The 20,771-nt window shown below is 48.1% G+C and overlaps 1 protein-coding gene across 4 annotated transcripts in view; it reads right to left on the reverse strand.

Moving 5' to 3' along the window:
- Positions 1 to 12,565, reverse strand: part of HRH2 (histamine receptor H2) — a 48,484-nt gene extending 35,919 nt beyond the window's left edge. For 2 of the 4 annotated variants that reach the window (XR_010942299.1, XM_067732805.1), the window contains exon 1: positions 12,167 to 12,565. The gene's annotated coding sequence lies outside the window, so the exon portion shown is untranslated. Of the gene's footprint in view, positions 1 to 5,901; positions 5,943 to 6,711; positions 6,778 to 12,166 lie in introns of all 4 variants that reach the window. The other 2 variants (XM_067732807.1, XM_067732806.1) reach the window with 2 other exon arrangements.
- Positions 12,566 to 20,771: the final 8,206 nt, after the last annotated feature.

Consider the following 20,771-nt stretch of genomic DNA (forward strand, 5'->3'; position numbering starts at 1 on the left):
TATCATTACAGTAACCACCAGAATCACTTTCCCTCAAATAGATTACCCTGAAAATAAAGGCAGTGGAAACACAGACGATCCTGTTAAATTCCGTGTAGCTAGTGCTGCCTGAAAAGCCCTCCTAACCCTCTCCTAATTAGAAAGGCTGTGCTATAAGGTATTAAAGACAGATTAGCACCTAACTGATAACTTTCTTTGACACAAACAGGAAAGCCTAAAGGAGAACCGAAAAGCAAAACCCAGTTCACTGTATGATTGGATGGCTGTTGTTATCTGTGCCACTGACCACCCAAGTCCACTTCAGGGCCCCCAGGACTGCCTGCCCCACATTTAAGGGAGTATTTTGCTCATGCCAGGAAGATAACACCGTGTAGTGGAGAGGAACCCGGAACCAGTCGGAGGCTCAGTTTTCCCACCTGTAAATGGGCATAAAACCACAGCATGTGATGCTGGGAAGATGAAATGTGAAGGTAAGGGGATGGCGCTAGAGGCGCGATGGCTCCTCGGTAAATGTCCCTCCCCTCCCCATGGCCATTCTCTGGTCTTCTTGTCCTCCTCTCCTGTGAGAGAAGGCACCCAAGCAAACACATCTTCATCTGGAAGAGTCTGAGTACAGGGGCGGCTCCCGGAGTCTGAGTTCGGGGCAGAAGGCTTCTCCTCCCAGTGCACCCCTCACCCCACCCCCATCTCAGCCTCCAGGACCCTGATGAAAATCAGGTCTTTTCCAGCAGCTGCTGCGGTTTCAAATCCCAGCTCTGCTACTTGCCAGGGAGGTACTGTTCGCTGGGTGGCTCTGCCTTGAGCCTCAGTTTTTCTTCCTGAGCAGTGGGGATAATAATCCCAACTACACAAGGGTGTCGAGAGGCTTGTGGGGGTTAAGAGCAAGGTGCTCCTAGAACCAGCTACCCGGGTCCTATTCTGGCCGCATTGCTTCTCTCTGCAGCCGTAGGGAACAGCAGCTTGCATTCTTCCCACCTCAGGTTCCTCACCTGGCAGAATGGAAATAACAATAATCCTCACATTATCTGACTGTTGTGAGGAGTAACTGGGCAAATGTGTGTGAAGCCCCAGCGCTTCCCAAGCCCTCAGTGGGTGTGAACACTCTATGGATGTACAAGCACTCAGCACAATGTTGGGCCCAGAACCCGCCTTCCTGCAGCTGCCCACTGGCCTCCTTGTCCCTTCCCCTTCCAGGACCTCACCCACATCCCCTCCCTCAGCTATGCTTTCCCAGCCCCCCAGCCACCAGCCCTGGGGGACCAACTCATGGCTACTCAGCTTCTGCTCCAGATGCCAGGCTTTCTGAAGGTGCTCACGCAACACAACTCCAAAGACATACAAAACTGTAGGTTTCGCTATTATTTACGATAGGTGAATACTGCAAATGACTTTTACACGGTCAAAACTAGAAGAACAGTTGAGTAAATGATGCCGTAATGGAATTACTAGAGCTGTTGCTAACACATTTTGGAAACTATGAAATAAGGGAAAATGCTTATATTTAAGTAATAAAACAGCAGGATTCAGATTGTATATAGAGGGTGACTGTAACTACGCCTACCCTGTTAACCTGCAGGGGAGAAACACAACAAATAAAATTTATGTGTAGGGCTTCCCTGGTGGCGTAGTGGTTGAGAGTCCGCCTGCCGATGCAGGCGACACGGGTTCGTGCCCCGGTCCGGGAAGATCCCACATGCCGCGGAGCAGCTGGGCCCGTGAGCCATGGTCGCTGAGCCTGTGCGTCCGGAGCCTGTGCTCTGCAGTGGGAGAGGCCGCAACAGTGAGAGGCCCGCGTACCGCAAAAAAAAAAAAAAAAAAAAAAAAATATGTGTAGAAGGGTAGGCTGAATGGTAATAGTGGTTTTCTTTGGATGGTAGTACAATGATTTGTTACTGTTTTCTTCTACATCTCCTTATTCAAAATCTTCTACACTAAGAATGAATTCTACAGGGACTAAAAATCAACACGAAGGGGGCTTCCATGGTGGCGCAGTGGTTGAGAGTCCGCCTGCTGATGCAGGGGACACAGGTTCGTGCCCCAGTCCGGGAGGATCCCACGTGCCACGGAGCAGCTGGGCCCGTGAGCCATGGCCGCTGAGCCTGCGCGTCCGGAGCCTGTGCTCCGCAACGGGAGAGACCACAACAGTGAGAGGTCCGTGTACCGCAAAAAAAAAAAAAAAAAAAAATCAACACGAAGATGCAAAATTGTGTGCTCCCCTTATGTCGAAGGTGAGAATACATATGTACATAGACATGTGTTTATATATGAAGTGTATATGTTTTCGGATAAAGAAAATCTGAAAAGCTACATCACAACAAAATAGCAAAATTGACCCCCTCCTTTGGGCAGGGCAGACAGGGCCAGGGTGGAGGGGGCTTTTGTATATTGTACACCACGCGCCTTTGTATGTTGCACTTCTGAACCGTATCAGTGTTTTATTTAATCATAAAGTGAAAAGAAAAAGGCCTAACTATCTAATAAACCTTTCGAAAAAGGCAGTATTTCCCCAAATGGGGACAGGGTGCTGCTTAAACAAAGGAATCTGTGCTGGGAATGAATCAGGGGCAAATGAAGTCAGCTGGGGTCTTACTGTGGACTTGACTGAGCTCACGGGCGTGTGTTGTGACTGACAGGCGCGATGGATTGCAGGGCTTCCAAAAAGTCAAATAAGGTCCTAGAACCCTCTCTCTGCTGCCCCCCACCCCCACCCAGCCCTATTTTTACCATGGAGCCTCCCCTGAGAAGGATGCTCCTAGGCCCCGTTGAGGGAATGCAGGGCAAGGGAAAGGCACTAAGGAAGAGAAAGTTAGGAGGCGGCTTCTGCCTCCCAGATCCAAAGGCCTCCTGACCCAGGCGGGCTGTGTGTGAACTGTCTGCACCCTCTGTGGGACTGTGTGGGTGCGGGCCTGGTGACCCAGAGAGAGGATGCATGCCTGGGCCAGAGGGGTGGACACTGTGATCATTATGGGCCCAGCGCCCCCCCATCACCACATTCTGCAAGAGAAGCTGGAAATCGGCTTTTACGTGAATTCTTCTGGCTTTAAAATAAAATATCCAAACTTTTCAATGAAACCTCATTTTTAAATGTTGGCTCTTTTTAAAAAAAAAAAATATCTTAGAGTTCCCTGCGCATGTCCTCCACCAGCTACCGCCTATGATCTTGGCACGCTCCCGGCATTCTCGCAGAGCAAGGTCAGACCCCAGGATTTCCTTGCTTCTCTAACCACCCTCCCACCTTTCATTATGCCTTTGAGAATTCTGCCCTAGACCAAATTCATTGGTCAGTTGTTCGGGGGGCGGCGTCTGCCTTCTTCCTGGTTGAAGATCAGGCTGACATTTACCCATCTCTGCCCTGGAAGTCTGCTAAGGAGTCCAGGAGAGGGGTGACTAACCCTAGCAATGGGCTCTCTCAGGGGTAGTGAGCGCTCTGCGTCTGGAAGTGATGGTTTAATAGTGCTGTAGCCGGGACTTCTGCTCCGGCATCTAACAGCCTCCCGATGCCAGAGTCTCTGCCCCTTCTGCCCTCCCCCGCCTCAGTTTCCCCTCCCCTCCTATCACACCCTCTGTGCTCCAGTCAACCAGAAAGCCTCACCCTTTCCTTAACTCTCGACATTCTCACACCTCCGTGCCTTTGTACATCCTGACCCCTGGGTCTGGATCACCCTCTCCCGAGGCCTCTATCCTGTCTCTCAGCCACCCGGAAAATGCCACACTCAGGCACCAGCTCCTGCAGCGCCCGCGCCTCCTTCCTCATAGCTGGGACCCTGGGAGGCTGGCATCGGCTCTTCCCGTGTCGTGCGTTATTTAGACTCTCCCATCTCCTTCCCATGCTTTTACCTCCCAAACAGCTTTTGGATCTGCTGTCTTCTCTCCAGCTGCAGCATTTCAGCCTTTACCCCTGCTCACCTGGACAAGAGCAAGGCCATCCCGATTAGGTGCCTGGCCTCCAGCTCTCTCCTCAGCCCCACCTGCCTCCTTGCTGTCTGAAGAAAGGGCATTTTCAAAAGTGCAACCTGATCGCCTCTATCCTCAGCCTAAAATCTCTGCGTGACTCCTGCAGCCCACAGGGCAAAGTCCAAACTCTTCAGCTCGGCATTGCAGGCTTTTCATGATCAGGGCCCTGGCAAATCGAATCCTCCATTACCTCCTTCCACGGTCCCTGGCGCCTCAGGCGAAACCTAATTGTTCTGAATGCCCTGAGCGCACCTGGAGGGTTCGCAGCTGTGTCTCCGCACACCTCTTTCTCCACCTTTAGTACCCGGACACCCTCTGTCTACCTGCCGCGCTCCATTCCACCCGAACATCCAGCTCTGTGAATCCTCCCCTGATTCCCTCCAGGGCAGTGGGTAATGGAGTCCCTGAGGTTTGCTCATGGCTTCCGGGCTGCATCTGTCCCACCGTGGGTTACACGTCTGCCTTCCCCACTACACCGGAATCTTTTGGCAGGTGTCACATTCATCCATCTCTGTGTCACACTGCCCAGGACTAGGCACAAGCAGGCCCCCGGGACCGAATGGCTCTAGTGCTCAGAGAGGGTTTGGAAGTTAGAAGATTATTCTCACGGGAAAAGTGGGTGACTCCAGAGCTGAAAGTGGCCAAGCTGGAGACCTTGTTGGAGCTGTTGACAATTCTTCCTGCTGTTCCAGGAGGCTGGGCACCAGGTCCAGGCTGCCACATGCTCCTAGAGACTGTCCCCACGGGGCTGGCGATAATCTGTCACGCCACCTGCTCCGTTCCGATCCGTGACCAACTTGGCTCCAGACAGCCCTCTCTCACTGCCACGGCGCCAAGCCTGCACCCTCCTGGCAGCACTGCCACAGGGAAGCCAGCATCAAAGAAGGGCAGAGCTGAGAAGGCCCTACGAGATCAGCCAATACGGCCCCCTCTGGTTTTCAGAGGGGGCATCTGGGACCCAGAGAGGGGCATACTCTTGCCCAGGGTCACACGGGAGGCCAGTTCCTCTGGATCTTACCAGATAGTAAAAAGAACGATCAAAAGAAACCTTGAGATGTGCTAGAAAAGGCCTAGGGGTGGAGGGAGCCCCTTGAAAGAACAGTGAAGCCCTTTCTGAGGCTGACCCCAGAGCTGCTATGCAAATGATGACCTGGGCAGAGGAAACAACCAAGCTTTCGACCAACCGTGCAAAGGTCTTGCATGGGGACCAGCTTGCTGCTTCGAGGCCAGTGTGGCCAGAGCAGAGTGAGTGAGGGGAGATGCAGTAGAAGGTGGGGAAAAGGCCCAGTCCTGTAGGGCCTGTACACCTTAATGGGGTTTGCATTTCAGACTAAGTAAGGGAAGGACGCAACCAACTTTCAAAAGATGATTCTGATCTGAATAGACAGTGCTGCAAACAAGATACACAAATGGCCAATAAGCGCCCGAAAAGATGTTCAAATTCATAATCCATCGGGGGAATGCAAATCAAAACCACAATGATATCGCTTCACACCCACTAGGATGGCTAGAATCCAAACATCAGGTCGTAAGCATCGGTGAGGGTGTGGAGAAACTGGAAACCTCAGACAATGCTGGTGGGAATGTAAAATGGGAACCCTGCTTTGGAAAACACTCTGACAGTTCCTCAAAGGATTAAACATAGCGTTATCATATGACTTAATAATTCTCCTTTTAGGTATGTACCCCAAAGAAATGAAAATGTATGTCCTGACAAAAACCTGTACACAAATGTTCAGAGCGACATTATTCATAGTAGCCAAAAAAGTGGAAACAACCCAAACAGCCACCAACTGATGAATGGATAAATAAAATGCGGTGTATCTATACAATGGAATATCATTTGGGCCATAGAAACACAATGAAGTACTGACACACGCTACAACATAGATGAACCTTGAGGGCATTATGCTAAGCGAAATAAGCCAGACACAGAAGGCCACATACCGTATGATTCCGTGGGTATGAAATGTCCAGAACAGGCACCTCTACAAAGAGAGAAAGTAGATCAGTGGTTGGGTGGGAGCAGGGGTGGCTAGGGAGTGACGGCCAATGTTTACAAAGTTTCTTTTTGGGGTGATGAAAACGTTCTGGAATTAGAGCGCAGTAATGGTTGTACAGTTCTGTGAATATACCCAAAGCAACGGACTTGTATAATTTAAGGGAGTGAATTTTCTGACATGCGATTTATATCTCTCTACAGCTTTTATGTTTTAAAATAAGAGACCGCTCTGGTTGGTGGTGGGGAGAGAGGGGCAGCAGGGAGGCCAGACAGCCAGTAATGCAATCACAGGCTCAAAGGAGGCACTTAGTAACTATCCATGGTTCAGGAAGGCCCTTCTCTTCTGAGCCAGGGTTTCTCCACTCAGCGTGGTTGACATTTTGGACAGGTTAATTCTCTGTCACGGCGGCATTGTGGGATGTTTAGCAGCACACCTGCCCTCTACACACTAGATGACAGCACAGCCCCCCACCCCAGTTGTAACAATCAAAAATAGCTCCAGACATTGACAAATGTCCCTGGGGACCAAACTGTGCCCCGCTGAAAATCACTGTTCTAACCTCTCTTACTCACCTGGTGGATTCCTGCTTATCCTTTCAGAAGCATTTCAGATATCATCTTGTCTGGGGAGCCTTCACCCTTTGTCCTCTGAGGTCCCACAGTTTCCTAAACAACCCCACCTGCATGAAAGCCCTGAGGACACTGTTTACACACCACTCTTCCCCACACCCGTGTAGGGAGGGCACCTCATGTACCTTTGGGTCCCCAGCATCCAGCACAAAGCCTGGCACTTTGGAGGTCACTGCTGTGCCATTTCTTTTCTTTAAAACAAAAAAAAAATAATTTAATTATTTTTTTCTTTTTTTTGGCCATGCCATGCGGCTTGTAGGATCTTTTTGTTTTTTTTTGACATTTCAAAAATGTTTTCTAATTGAAGTATAGTCGATTTACAATGTTGTGTTAATTTCTACTGTACAGCAAAGTGATTCGGTTATACATACACATACATACTTTTTCATATTCTTTTCCATTATGGTTTATCACAAGATATTGAATGTAGTTCCCTGTGCTATACAGTAGGACCTTGTTGTTTAGCCATTCTATATACAATAGTTTGCATCTGCTAGCCCCGAACTCTCACTCCATCCTCTCCCCATGCCCCCAGCAACCACAAGTCTGTTCCCTATGTCTGTGAGTCTGTTTCTTTTTCGTAGGTACATTCATTGGTGACATATTTTAGATTCCACATGTAAGTGATATCGTGTGGTATTTGTCTTTCTCTGTCTGCCTTACTTCACTTAGTATGATAATCTCTAGTTGCATCCATGTTGCTGCAAATGGCATTATTTTGTTCTTTTTTATGGCTGAGTAGTATTCCATTGTATATATGTACCACATCTTCTTTATCCATTCATCTGTCGATGGACATTTAGGTTGGCTAATTATAAATAGTGCAATGAACATTGGGGTGAATGTATCTTTTCGAATTATAGTTTTCTCCAGATATATGCCCAGCAATGGGATTGCAGGATCATATGGCAACTCTATTTTTAGTTTTTTGAGGAACCTCCATACTGTTCTCCATAGTGGCTGTATCAATTTACATTCCCACCAACAGTGTAGGAGGGCTCCCTTTTCTCCACACCCTCTCCAGCCTTTGTTATTTGTGGACTTTTTAATGATGGCCATTCTGACTGGTGTGAGGTGGTACCTCACTGTAGTTTTGACTTGCATTTCTCTAGCAATTAGTGATGTTGAGCAACTTTTCATATGCCTATTGGCCATCTGTATGTCTTCTTTGTAGAAATGTCTATTTAGGTCTTCTGCCCATTTTTTGACTGGATTTTTTTTAATAAATTTATTATTTATTTTTGGCTGCGTTGGGTGTTCATTGCTGCATGTGGGCTTTCTCTAGTTGTGGCGAGCAGGGGCTACTCTTCATTGCAGTGTATGGGCTTCTCATTGTGGTGGTTTCTCTTGTTGTGGAGCATGGGCCCTAGGTGCGCGGGCTTCAGTAGTTGTGGCACGCGGGCTCAGTAGTTGTGGCTCACGAGCTCTAGAGCGCAGGCTCAGTAGTTGTGGTGCACGGGCTTAGTTGCTCCATGGCATGTGGGATGTTCCCAGACCAGATAAAACCCACGTCCCCTGCATTGGCAGGCAGATTCTTAACCACTGAGCCACCAGGGAAGTCCAGGTTGTTTTTTTGTTATTGAGTTGTATGAGCTGTTTGTATATTTTGGAAATTAAGTCCTTGTCAGCTGCATCATTTGCAAATATTTTCTCCCAGTCTGTAACTTTGGACATATTTTTAAGATAAAGCCAATGGTATTTGATGATGCATTGCATGTGATATATGAGAAAAAGAGAACTTTTAAGGATGGCTCCAGGAACCATACTCAATATCCCGTAACAACCCACAATGGAAAAGAATCTGAAAAAGAACACATGTACATATAGGTATCTGAATCACTTTGCTGCACACCCGAAACCAACACAACACTGCAACAACTTAAAAAATTGATTAAAATTTTTTTAAATAAATACAAAAGAAAAGGACGGCTCTGGGATTTTCAGTCTGGGCAACCAAAAGGATGGAGTTGCCAATGAATTGAGATGAATAAGAGAGCAGGTAGGTCAGACTTCGGGGAAGGACAGGAGTTCCATTTCTGACATGCTAAGTATAAGTCAGAGTTCTTCAGAGAAGAGAAACAGAACCATTAGGAGAGATATATAAATATATATATATATATATATTTTTTTTCATGGCTGAGTAGGTATTCCACTGTATGTATGTACCACATCTTCTTTATCCATTCATCTGTTGATGGACATTTAGGTTGCTTCCATGTCTTGGCTATTGTAAATAGTGCTGTTATGAACATTGTTGTTGATGCTGCCATCTTTATTTATTTATTATTTTAGTTCCACGACCAGGGATCGAACCCGGGACCCACAGTGAAAGTGCCGAGTCTTAACCACCGGACCACCAGGGAATTCCCTGAGCCATTTCTTTACCTATAAAGTGCAGAGATGCATTGCGTCCCCCAGGGTTTCTGTAATAGGTACTAAAATGTCAGCCAATGGAGTCTGTTGACACTTCCTGACTCTGGCTAGGAATGCAGACTCTGAATTTAGATGGCCTGGGCTTGAATCCTGTGTGACACTAGGCAAGTGGCTGAAGGTATCTGAATCTTGGTTTCTTCTCTGTAAAATGGGCTATTGAGAGTACCTGCCTCATAGGGTTATCACGAGCACACAGTAAGAACATAACCAATGCCAGATATTAGTGGTATTAAAATTTTAGTACTCCTTCTTCCTCCTAAGGTGCCCGCCAGACCTCAACACAGAGGTGTCCTTATCAAGCAACCATGCGCCAGCCCTGTCCTGGGTGTTGGCCAGGAGGAGGTGGGAGAGGGTGGGGTATATTGTCATTAGAAGCCAGACAGTTCTATGTCTGCTAATTATTATAGTATATGTTCATTGCATAAAATCTGGAAAGTTCAAAAATTATAAAGAAAGCATAAATCTCCCCCTGGCAAACACTGTTAACACCATTTGGCTTATCTCCTTCCAGTCTTTTTTATGTGCTTGTCACCAACTTGTGACTATGCCATGTATACGCATATGCATAAGCATAAGCGTGTCCCCATCCACTAAGAACTGTCCATTCTTTCTTAGAGAAGAGACTGGTGGTGGCCAAGGGGGAGAGGGTTGGGGGAGGGATGGAGTGGGAGGTTGGGGTTAGTAGATGTAAGCTGTTATATATAGAACGGAAAAGCAACAAGGTCCTATTGTATAGCACAGAGAACTATATTCAATAGCCTGTGATAAACCATAATGGAAAAGAATATTAACAAAAGAATGCATATATATGTATATGTATAACTGAATCACTTTGCCGTATGGCAGAAATTAACACAACATTGTAAATCAACTATAATTTAAAAAAAAAAAAGAATTTAGGCTTTTAGCCTGAGATGGGTGACCATTCAAGTTTGTTTTTTATTTTAATATTGTAGTAAAATAGACATAACATAAAATTTATCATTAAAAAAAAGAACTGTCCATTTTTAGTAGCCACATGGCTGTCCCATAGTTTATTTAATTTATCTCCTACTATCAGACATTTAGGTGCTCTCTGATTGTTGATGAATATCTTTCCAATTGAAAGAGCCTTTGTCCATATTTCCATCCTTTTGTTTGGATGTCCTCCTCTTCTCTTAAAACATTTTTGGCAAAGGAACCTCTCCAGCCTGCTGGGACACCCATTTTCCCATAGCAAGGAGTCCATTTTCCCATCACCAGAGACTTTCTCCCTAAGCTGAGCTAAATCCTTGGGATTGGGACTTAATCCTGTTTCCCTTTCTCTGGGGGCCTTAGTGGAGACGGACATCAGCTGGCCTTCTTTTCTCATTGGACACATCAGCTGGTAGGGTCAGTTGCATTAGTCATCAGGGGAGGATGCAGAAATTGTTCTTGCAGCCCAGAGAAGTCTAGGCTAAGGTTAATTGAGGTGAGGTGAACTGGGACAAGGTGGTAGAGGAAGGAAGAGAAGTTGGTGGGCTGGAGTGAGTCAGCCTGGTGTCTGCTTCCTATGTGGTGTTGAGTCGTGACCTTCCTTGCTTCCAGACCCCGAGAGAAATCACCTGACAAAGGCACCCCCCACCCCACTGGCAGCCTTCAGACCCACTTTCTCCAGTGATTATGTAGCAGCTCTTCCTATTACATGTTTAACAAGAAACCAACTAACCAGGTGCCAGGAACACCATTCACAGTCATATTTTGGGGGTGGTTTGGTCCTATGAGAAGCACTCTACAGTCAGGCAGAACTGGGGCCAATCCCAGGGCAGGCACATCCCACCAGTGTGACCCTGTGGAAATCACAGACCCTGTGAGCCTTGATTTTCTTATCTGTAAATTGGGGTTGAATGGCGCCGGCTTCCATGATTATCATGATGACTACAGCCAATACTGTATACATAATGCTTTGAGTACCAGACCTTCACGGGGCAGGTGCAAGAGAAGTGTTCTTTTCTCATTCTATTCAATCTCCTCATATCTCAAGCTAGAGATGTCAATAAATCTAATTTACTAATTGCCTTTCATAACCTCCAGCAACAGGAAACTCATGAATAGAGAGGAATTCCTAACTTTCTATCACAAATAAAGAAACTGAGGCTTGGTGAGATTCAGCCAGGAGGCTTTACTGGACATAAGCTGTCATCTCAAAGATCTCATGTCTAAAAGAACCACCAAGATGTACGTCTGAGTTGGGGAGTGGGACCCCTGACACCACCGCCCCCCATTCTCTGGGCCCGGCTTCATGCCCAGCTGGACCACTAACCATCTCTGGCAAAGGAGACCAGAGAGGACCTGGCACGTACAAGTGAGTTCCCAGGAGGCAACCATCGCCAGGACTCTGGCCACGCGAGTTAGGATATGACAGCTGCCACTGGGGAATACCACAACCCGCAGGTACTTTCCCCCCGCCCCACCTCCTTACCCTCACAACCAAAGGCGGCGTTAACATGGTCCTTTTCATGGGGGAGGAAACTGAGGCTCCCACGCTCAAGGTCAGCTGTACTACTTAAGAGGCACAATTGGATTTCCAAGCCGCTAAGCCGAGGCCACTTGCCTGGCTCATCCTGGAAGCTCCAGCCCCCCGGGCATCGGGCATCCAGGAGGACGAAGGCTGCCTGAGGAGCTAGGGGTCTCCTCCCCGCCCACCCCCTGCGCCCTACCTGCTTTCCTTAAGCAGAAAGTCGTGCCCTGTGCCCACAGACACATGGCCCTGGGAACACGCCAGCGCCCAGACCCGGGAACAAAACAGGGGCTATTTCGGCGAAAGTGGATTTTCCAAATCCACCCCCAAGGGGGTTTGAGCGCACATCCACCCGACCCCGCGCCCAGAGTCACTGCCGCAGGCCGACCAGGATTGCATCCCGCGCTCGCAAGGCGTCCCAGGGCGCCACCCCCCGCCCCCGGCCCCGCGAGTCACAGAAGGTAACTGAGGCTCGCCAGCGGAGCGACTTTCCCAAGGTCAGGCACAGTCAGCGCGCGCGGAGGGGCCGGGGTTCGAACGCGGGGTCAGAGTCAAGACGGCGGCGGGGAACCGGGCAGCCGCCCGAGGCGGCCCCCCTTCCTCACCAGCGCCCTCCAGGGGACCCCACCCCGAGCTCAGGCCCCGCGGGGAGGCGGCGGCGGCGCTACCTGGAGCTGCTGCCGCTGAAGTGGCTCCGCTCCGGCTCGCCTCTGTCCAGCGCCCGCGCCGGCTGCGCTCCGGCCAGGGATGGAGCTGGCGGTGCGCCCCGCCCGCGCCCTGCGCCTCGCCCCCACTTCCTCGTCTCCGCCTCCAGCTCGCTCCTCCTGGCTTCCAACCGCTCCTTCCCTTCCTTCCCTCTCCAAGTCTCTTTCTCTCCTCCTCTCTCCTCTCTTTCTCCCACTCCGTGCGCGCGGCGCACACACACTCACATTCTCTCTTCCTTGGGTTTTCTTCCTCCCCGCACGCTCTCCCACATCCTCTCTTTTCCTTTCTCCTGGACCTTTTTTCCTTCTCTCTCTGGCTCTGACACTTTCCCTCTGCCTTTCTTTCTGTCAGGCTGCCCCCTATTTCTCTGGCTTTTTCCCCCCTCCCTCCCGCCCACTCCCCGCACTCCCCCCACTGCCTGGCCTGGGAGCCAGCTTCCAGCTGTGCAGTAACCGGCCGAGTGGAAGGGGACTTCCCTCTGTGGCCCAGGGCTGGCTTCTGCCCATAGCTGGAAGGCCTGCCCCGGGAGGGCTAGACCCACGGGGTCAGGTGGCACCCCTTCCCTTGGGTGCCCAGCTCCTAGCCACCTGGAATCAAGCTAGAAGAGAGAGAAAGAACTAGTTTCAAGGGAAAAGTCTGGATAATTCTGGGATCTGAAGTCTGGAAAGACAGAGGGCCCTGAGGCTTAAGGCACAGAGAAATCAGTTCAGGGGTTATTAATTTAAAAAAAAAAAAAAATCAGTAGAGCTTCAGAAACCCCCAGGGTGTATTTGCTCCAGCTGAATGGATAGACGGAGAGAGAGAAGAGGTAGGGAGAGGAGGGTCTTGGGAAAAGGGGCTCTTGGGGTAGGGAAAATAACACCCACCTTCCAGATGAAAACATGGAGGCTAATGGGAGAAACCTCTCTTAAACATCAAGATGTCAAGGCTGCTGTGCTAACCACGCAGACCTCGGTGGAGCAGAGCCTGGGTGGGCAGGATGGCGAGGGGCGTGCCAGGCCTGGCTTGCTAACCCAGAGTAAGCGAGGCAGGTGGTCAGATGGGCTGCCCCATAGGATACCTGGAGGGGAGTTTCAGCAGGAGCTTGACAAAGGAGAGGGAAAGGGAGCTGGTTCTGCTGAGTGTCGGTTTCAGGCATGTGCTACTGATGATTGACACAGCATCCTAAGTCATTCTGTGACTTTGGGCCCACCCTGTGCTATGTGTGTGCTGAGATGCAGAGACTAAGGTCACAGTTCCCTGGACCTATGAGATCACAGCTTCCGGGAGGCTGCTGAAGGCTGTGCATCCAGGTCACCAGCATCTTGGAATGACAGCAAGAGCCTCCAAGCTGGTCTTGCAGCCTCTACTCTTATTCACCAGCAATTCACGAAGCAATATAGGTCATCTCAAAAAAGTATAAATCAGATCGCGCCTCTCCACCCCCCTGATGAAAACCCTTCCAGGACTTCTTGTTGTCGTTGGAATTAAATCCAAGCTTCTTCTCACCATCAACGTGATCTGGCCACGGCCCACCTCTCTGAGCTCATGTCTCACCATCCTCCTCCTCCCTCTGTGTGCCTCAGCAGCAGTAGCTTCCTCCTCGTGCCCAGAACAGGCCAAGCTGGACCACACGACAGGCCATCTGCACTGGCTGTTCCCTCCGCCGGGAATGCTCTTCCCCACATCTTCCCACGGCTGCCCAAATATCAAAGAGGCCACGAAGCCTGATCATCGTACCTAAAGCAGTCACCTCCATGCCACTGGGTTTTTCCTACCATCCCTTTTCTATTGTAATGAAAACACGTATCACTGTCTAAAATTATTTTTTTATTCATTTGTTTATGTGCTTATCGCCTGCTTTAATGCACCAGAATGGAACGAGGGAAGGAGCAAGGACCTTGTTTGTATTATTCCTGTGTCTCCTCAGAGCCTGGAGCAGTCATAAATGATCAAAAAGTGTTGGTCAAACGAGTGAATGAATAGATGCTATAATGAAGAGGTTTAGAAAAAGGAAAAGTTGGTTGACCCTGCCAAAGGAAACAAAAATTGTCTTCAGAGAGGAGTGGTTTTCGAGGCAGATCTTAAAAGGAAAACATTTCACAGTGGAAGGGCCACAGAGGCAGAGGAAACAGCATGGAGACCCGCACAAGGCATCAAACAGCCTGGGGCACTCATGGAGTGCAGACTGGCAGGCCGGCAGGAATCGGACCGTGGGGGGCTTATAAGGACACAGGTAGGACTTTGGAGCAATGGGAGGCTGTGGCAGGTTATTGCACTGGGTGGCTGGAAGGGCTGGGATGTGCGTCCTGGAGAAGAAACGGCTCCAGTGACCTTTTTCTCTCTGCTCTGTGGGCAGAGGGAGCAGATGAGACAGCAGCACTTGGACCAACAGTAGAAATAGAATGAGACAGATTTTGGCTCTGTGAAGGATATTTTTTTTTAAAGGATCTGAAGAGGAAAATGGGCTCCATGCAGATGAGATTATTGTCCACCCATATTCAGTGCCCCTCCCAGGAGAGGAGGAAATGTCTGTGGCCTGATTGGCCACTGATGTATTGGTGGATGTGATTTGTGTCACTTCTGTGCAGAGGCTCTGGGCCAGTGAGTCCTTGTCATTTCCCTTTCCCGTGTGTCACGAGACTGGCTCTGTTCAGGAGATATGCCAGGAAGAGGTTGCTCCCTTACTTTGGGTCCCAGAGTGAAGTCTCGGAAGCCCAACCAGCCCCTGGTGGACACGTAATGTGAGTGAGAGGTAAATTTGATTTAGGCCATTTAGATTTGCGGAGTCACGGGTAATCATGGTCCCTTGGTCTTCCTTGCTGAGTCAGAGCTTCAGTCAAGCTGGTTCCAGCCCTTAACTATCTGTGACAGATTTTCAAAGATGGCCACAGTGTGGCCCTGGCTCCTTTGCAATGTGACAGCCCCTCCCACTGAGTGGAGTCCATGTCCTTTCCCCTAGTTTGGGCCTGCCTTTGATGGCTAGAACCCAGAGCAAGTAATTCTGTGCCATTTCTGAGGCGAGGCCTTAAGAGACCTTGGTGCTTCGGATTTCACTCTCTTGGGATAAGGCCCTGAGGCCACCAGGCTGCGAAGACATCTGAAGGACCACATGGAGGAAGAGGGTCAGCTGTCCCCGCTCTTATAGCCATATGGGTGAGCTCAGGCAGGCCCAGCAGAAGACCCACCCAGCCAACCCACAAAACCGAAACGACATATTCTTGTTGTTTTATACCAGTAAGCTCTGGGGTGGTTTATTACAAAGCAATGAATAACTAGATACGGGGCCTTGGGAATCAGTTTGCATCTCTAAGCCCACTTAGGAAATAGGCTTTTTTGTTTTTTTTTTAAAACACATTAAAAAACATTCGGTTTTATTAGTTAACATGTGTGAAGTTCACACATAGTCTAAATAAAACCTTTCAAAATCCACTGTAGGATCCTTAATCAAAATACAGATTACAAGCATTCAGAAACATTCTTGTTCTTCTGATATAATGGTCTGAGAATTACAGTTTTTATGGTTTACAAAACTGAGGCTAATCATTTAGAAAACATGGACGGATATTCATTTTATGACCTTTTACTGAAGGGTTACCTATACATTTCTTGGATATCTGTAAAGGTGTCTTTATTTCAACCATGTCAACTCACCATTAAATAAGAGTAACAGTAACTTCTGCCTCAAAGGGTTTGGATGAGGCTCACATGAAAAAAGGAATGAATATTAAATGCATTCATTCTTTCAACACATGATATACTGGACCTACAATGTGTCAGGCACTGAGTTAACTCTGGGATACAGTGATGAACAAGATAGACAAAGATCTGACATGCTAGAAGGCATAAAAAGACAATGAACAAGCCAGATAATTTTAGCTAAAGAGAATTGCTATGAGAAAAGCAAAGCAGGGTAATGTAGTTGAACGTGACTGGGAGCGGTACTTTGTTTAAGGCAGTTGGAGAAAGTTTTTCTGAGGTATTGTGACATTTGAGCTGAGCCAGGATTATGAAGATAAGGGGGAGAAGTGTCCCGTGTAGAAGGAGCAGTAGGTGCAAATGCCCCAAGGAAGGGACACGCTTGGCCTTGGCAAGGAACACGAGGAAGTTCATCATGGCTGAGTGTAGGAGGGGGAGGGACCATGGCTGGAAATGGTATTGGTGCAAGGTCATGATGAGGCATGTGGATTTCATCCTAAATGAAATGCAGTCACTGGAGGGTTTTAATAGAGAACTGACACCCTTCATACACTGTAAAGTGAGGCAATCCATGGTTGGCCACCCAACAGATTGGGATGACATTTGCAAACTCTTCCAGCTCTGAAAGTTTCCAGTTCTGTACTAAAAATCTGAAGCCCTTTGGAAGCTAAGCACTTTGATCATAGAAGACGTCGTCATTATTACTGGTAGGCTGCTTACCATGCAAGAGGGCTTTGGGATCTGATGGCCTCAAATTCCTCCTTGCTCTGAATAGGTAAGAACCATCTATCAAAGGAAGCCAGAAGAAGTTTCTCATTCTGAGGAAACCCAAATCGCTATTTGACCAAAATAGAAAAAAAAAAAAAAAAGAGAGAGAGAGAGAGAGATTACTCATCTTTGGATGAGTAATCTCTGCCGAGTCTGACAGCTTAAAATTGAAAAAAAAAACACAAAAATTTTGCGGCAATGAACATAACGAATGACATGGTATAGCGATAATATTTACTGAAGTGGTCTGCAAAAAATTCCAATGAAACCCACTGGTTTTGTCATCAGTTATTTCTTGTCTCCGTCCTGCGCTCTGAGGTGGCTCTGGGTTTGCGGTAGGGCACCTTAGACTGTGGTTGGGATGCGTGGGGTGCACTTCCTGACCGTGATGTGCTCTGAGCCTCAAGAGAAGCATCAGAAAGGTCTCAGGGCTGGAGTCCCCAGACAGATGCAGCAGTTTCCCACCCCACTGGGGCTGCTCCAAGGAACCCAACTTGGCTGTTTTCCCCGTGACTTTAAGATTGCACGATGTCCCAGTTCTGGCTCACAGGATAGGAGGTAACACAATTTGTTGAGCAGCTACCGTCTTCTGTATACTATGCTGTGTTCTTTGTATAATGCATCATCTCAAATAATTCTCACCACAGCCCTGTGAGGTAAATACTATTATTTCCCCCAGGTTGCAGATGAGGAAACTGAGGCTCAGAAAATCCGAGTTTTCTCCAAGGTCCTGCAGTTAGCTGGGGGATTCTCTTGACTACCTCCAAAGCCCCTGCTTTTAAATAGTCTGCTCTCCCAGCCCACTCCACTAGAAAATACACTGTTCCATGGGAATCCAAAGGAGGAGATGATGCATTCATCCTGGGTCTCTAACCAGCCAGCCCACCCTGTGGATTTTGGACTTGCCAGCCTCTTTAATGGCATGAGCCAATTCCTTAAAATAATTCTCTTTCTCTCTCTCTCCACATTCTATTGGTTCTGTTCTCTGAAGAACCCTGACTAATGCACAGAATAGGAGCTATTAGCCACGTCTTAAAACAAGGATGGGAGACAATATTTAGAGCAGCTGGAGGATGTGTTGGTGGACACAGGCAGCCCAGAACTGAGGACTCCTGGAATAAAGGAAAAGCCAGGTCTGGGCATCATGCTAGGCTGATCCTCTGGGAGCCAGGCTGGGTCATTAATCAGAGTCCTGGGAGGCAAGGAGTTTGGAGGTGGGACTGGGGCCCAGCTTAAGAAGTCTTAGGCAGCTTGTCCCTCATCCAGGCAGGGGCAGAGAGCAGAGAGCTGTTGTCTACCACACCAATTTCCACCCCTGCTTTGTCCTTGCTTTACCTACCTTAAGGGCTGGAAAGTCCAAGACTTGTTTTGCCAGCCTCCATTATAGATAGAGACTATCATGTGACCCAGTTTGGCCAATGAGACAAAGGGGAAATCTTTGGGGCAGGGGTGGGAAATTTCCCACCTGTAACAGGAAAGAGGGGTGGAAGGCACACCTTCTCCTGCTGCCCTACCTGCTTGTTCTGCTACTTCCTTCTTTGGATCGTGCAGCTGAGGCAGCCATGTTGTGACCGTGAGGGAAAAACCATGGAAGAAATGGACTCAGAACACACACGCTGTAGGGCTCCTGCACCAGCCCCGTAAACACCGACCTGCCAACTTTTTCCCTTGTGAAGTAATGAAACACCCACTGTGATTCAGGGTTTTTACAATTTACAGCTGAACACATCTTGCTTCAAGGAAGAAACATACACATGTGCAGAAAATGTGATCCCATCCGGAATCCTCAATTTGCTGCTCTTTGAGAATATGGTGACTCAATTTTCCTCTGTTGGGGCTTTTTTTTTTTTTTTTTTTTTAGTATTTTAAAATGTATTTTAGGGCTTCCCTGGTGGAGCAGTGGTTGAGAGTCCGCCTGCCGATGTTAGGGGACACGGGTTCGTGCCCCGGTCCGGGAAGATCCCACATGCCGCAGAGCGGCTGGGCCCATGAGCCATGGCCGCTGAGCCTGCGCGTCCGGAGCCTGTGCTCCGCAACGGGAGAGGCCGCAACAGTGAGAGGCCCGCGTACAGCAAAAAAAAAAAAAAAAAAAGTATTTTATTGAAGTATAGTTGATTTACAATGTTGTGTTAATTTCTGCTGTACAGCAAAGTGATTCAGTTATACATATACATATACACACATTCTATACATATATATATATACACACATTCTTTTTCATATTCTTTTCCATTATGATTTATCACAGGATATTGAATATAGTTCCCTGTGCTATACAGTAGGACCTGTTGTTTATCCATTCTATATATAATAATTTGCATCTGCTAACCCCAAACTCCCAGTCGATCCCTCCGCCACGCCAGGCATTGGTAGTTTTTAAATCTCCCCCTGTAATTCCAACATGAAGGTAAGTTTGAGAACCTGTGTCTGACCAGTCCTTCTCAAGCTCTAATATTCATACAAACCACCTAGGGACCTTGTTAAAATGTAGATTCTGATTAAATAGGACTGAGACCTGAGAGTCTGCATGTCTAAAAGCTCACAGGTGATGCTGATGATGTTGGTCCGTAGCTCACACTGGATTAACAAGGTCCCAGGGACTTCCCTTCTGGCGCAGTGGATAAGACTCTGTACTCCCAATGCAGGGGGCCTGGGTTCGATCCGTGGTCAGGGAACTAGATCCCACATGCATGCCGCAACTAAGGCAATTTTCCTCTGTTGTGGCATTCTTCCTTTTTCCTCTCCACCTGCTCCCCTGCCAAGCTTAGGTATTAGCTTTCTCTGGAAGTTCAGCTTCAAGCTCCCAGTCTGGATCCCATGCCGCTCCATGAAGCCTTCACCTGATGCCCCTTCGCTATCATAGCACACATCATATGGTTTTGCAATGGCCTCTTTCCACCAGGGGACGCTTTGTGAGGCCAGGAAGAAAGGGGAACGGGAGAAGGCAGTGACATTTGTCCTCCTTTTGGACTTCCACTTATGTCTCGTTTGTCCAGACCTATCACATGGCCATCCCATGTCACCCTTCCAGCCTCTATGTGGACAGCAGGCAAAGGAGAAGAGGGCTGGGAATGGAAGTGTTGGGTTGGCCATTAAGCAGTATCTCCCACACACGACAAAATATATTTTTTAAAGTTCTTTGATATTTTAACTGCATATTATTATTGTTTTTTCTAAATGGAAATACTTTCATTATTATTATTATTTTGATTCTCAAAGCAATAAAGCTTGTTTTAAAAATTCAAACCATATGGCCTTCATGAGTTTCCCGAAATCTTATTCCCAGAGATAAGCTTATGAGTAGTTTGATCTATATCTCATTCCAGACTTTTAGCTATTCACACAAATATTTTTAGACATTTATTTGTAAAAATGGGATCATATCACATATACTATTCTGCCATCTACTTTTTAAATTTATTTATTTATATTTTAAAAAATTTATTTATTTTTGGCTGCATTGGGTCTTCATTGCGGCACGCAGGCTTTCTCCAGTTGCGGTGAGCGGGGGCTACTCTTCGTTGCGGTGAGCAGGCTTCTCATTGCGGTGGCTTCTCTTGTTGTGGAGCACGGGCCCTAGGCGCACAGGCCTCAGTAGCTGTGGCTCACGGGCTCTAGAGCGCAGGCTCAGCAGTTGTGGCGCACGGGCTTAGCTGCTCCGCGGCATGTGGGAGCTTCCCAGACCAGGACTCGAACCCGTGTCCCCTGCATTGGCAGGCGGATTCCCAACCACAGTACCACCAAGGAAGCCCCGTCTACTTTTGTTTAAACACAAGAGTAACATGGACATTTCCCCACATTTATGCAAATAAATCTAATGTAACTTTTTTGAAAAGTGATAGATTCTGTAACCGTGATCTACTGCTGCACAACTAATGACCACAAACCTACTGGCTCAAAACAACACACATTTATCATCGCACAGTTTCTGTGAGTCAGGAGTCTGGGTGCAGCTTAGCTGGGTCCTCTCTTCAAGGTCTCTTACTAGACTGTAGCCAAGGTATCAGCTGGGTTGGGTTCTCTTCTGAAGGCTTGAGGGGGGTAAGGATCTGCTTTCAAGTTTACTTACAGAGTTGTTAACAGGATTTGGTTCCTTTTGGTTGACGGCCTGAGCTCCCCAGC

The sequence above is a fragment of the Pseudorca crassidens genome, chromosome 3 (genome assembly GCF_039906515.1).
Source record: "Pseudorca crassidens isolate mPseCra1 chromosome 3, mPseCra1.hap1, whole genome shotgun sequence".
Lineage (NCBI taxonomy): Eukaryota > Metazoa > Chordata > Mammalia > Artiodactyla > Delphinidae > Pseudorca > Pseudorca crassidens.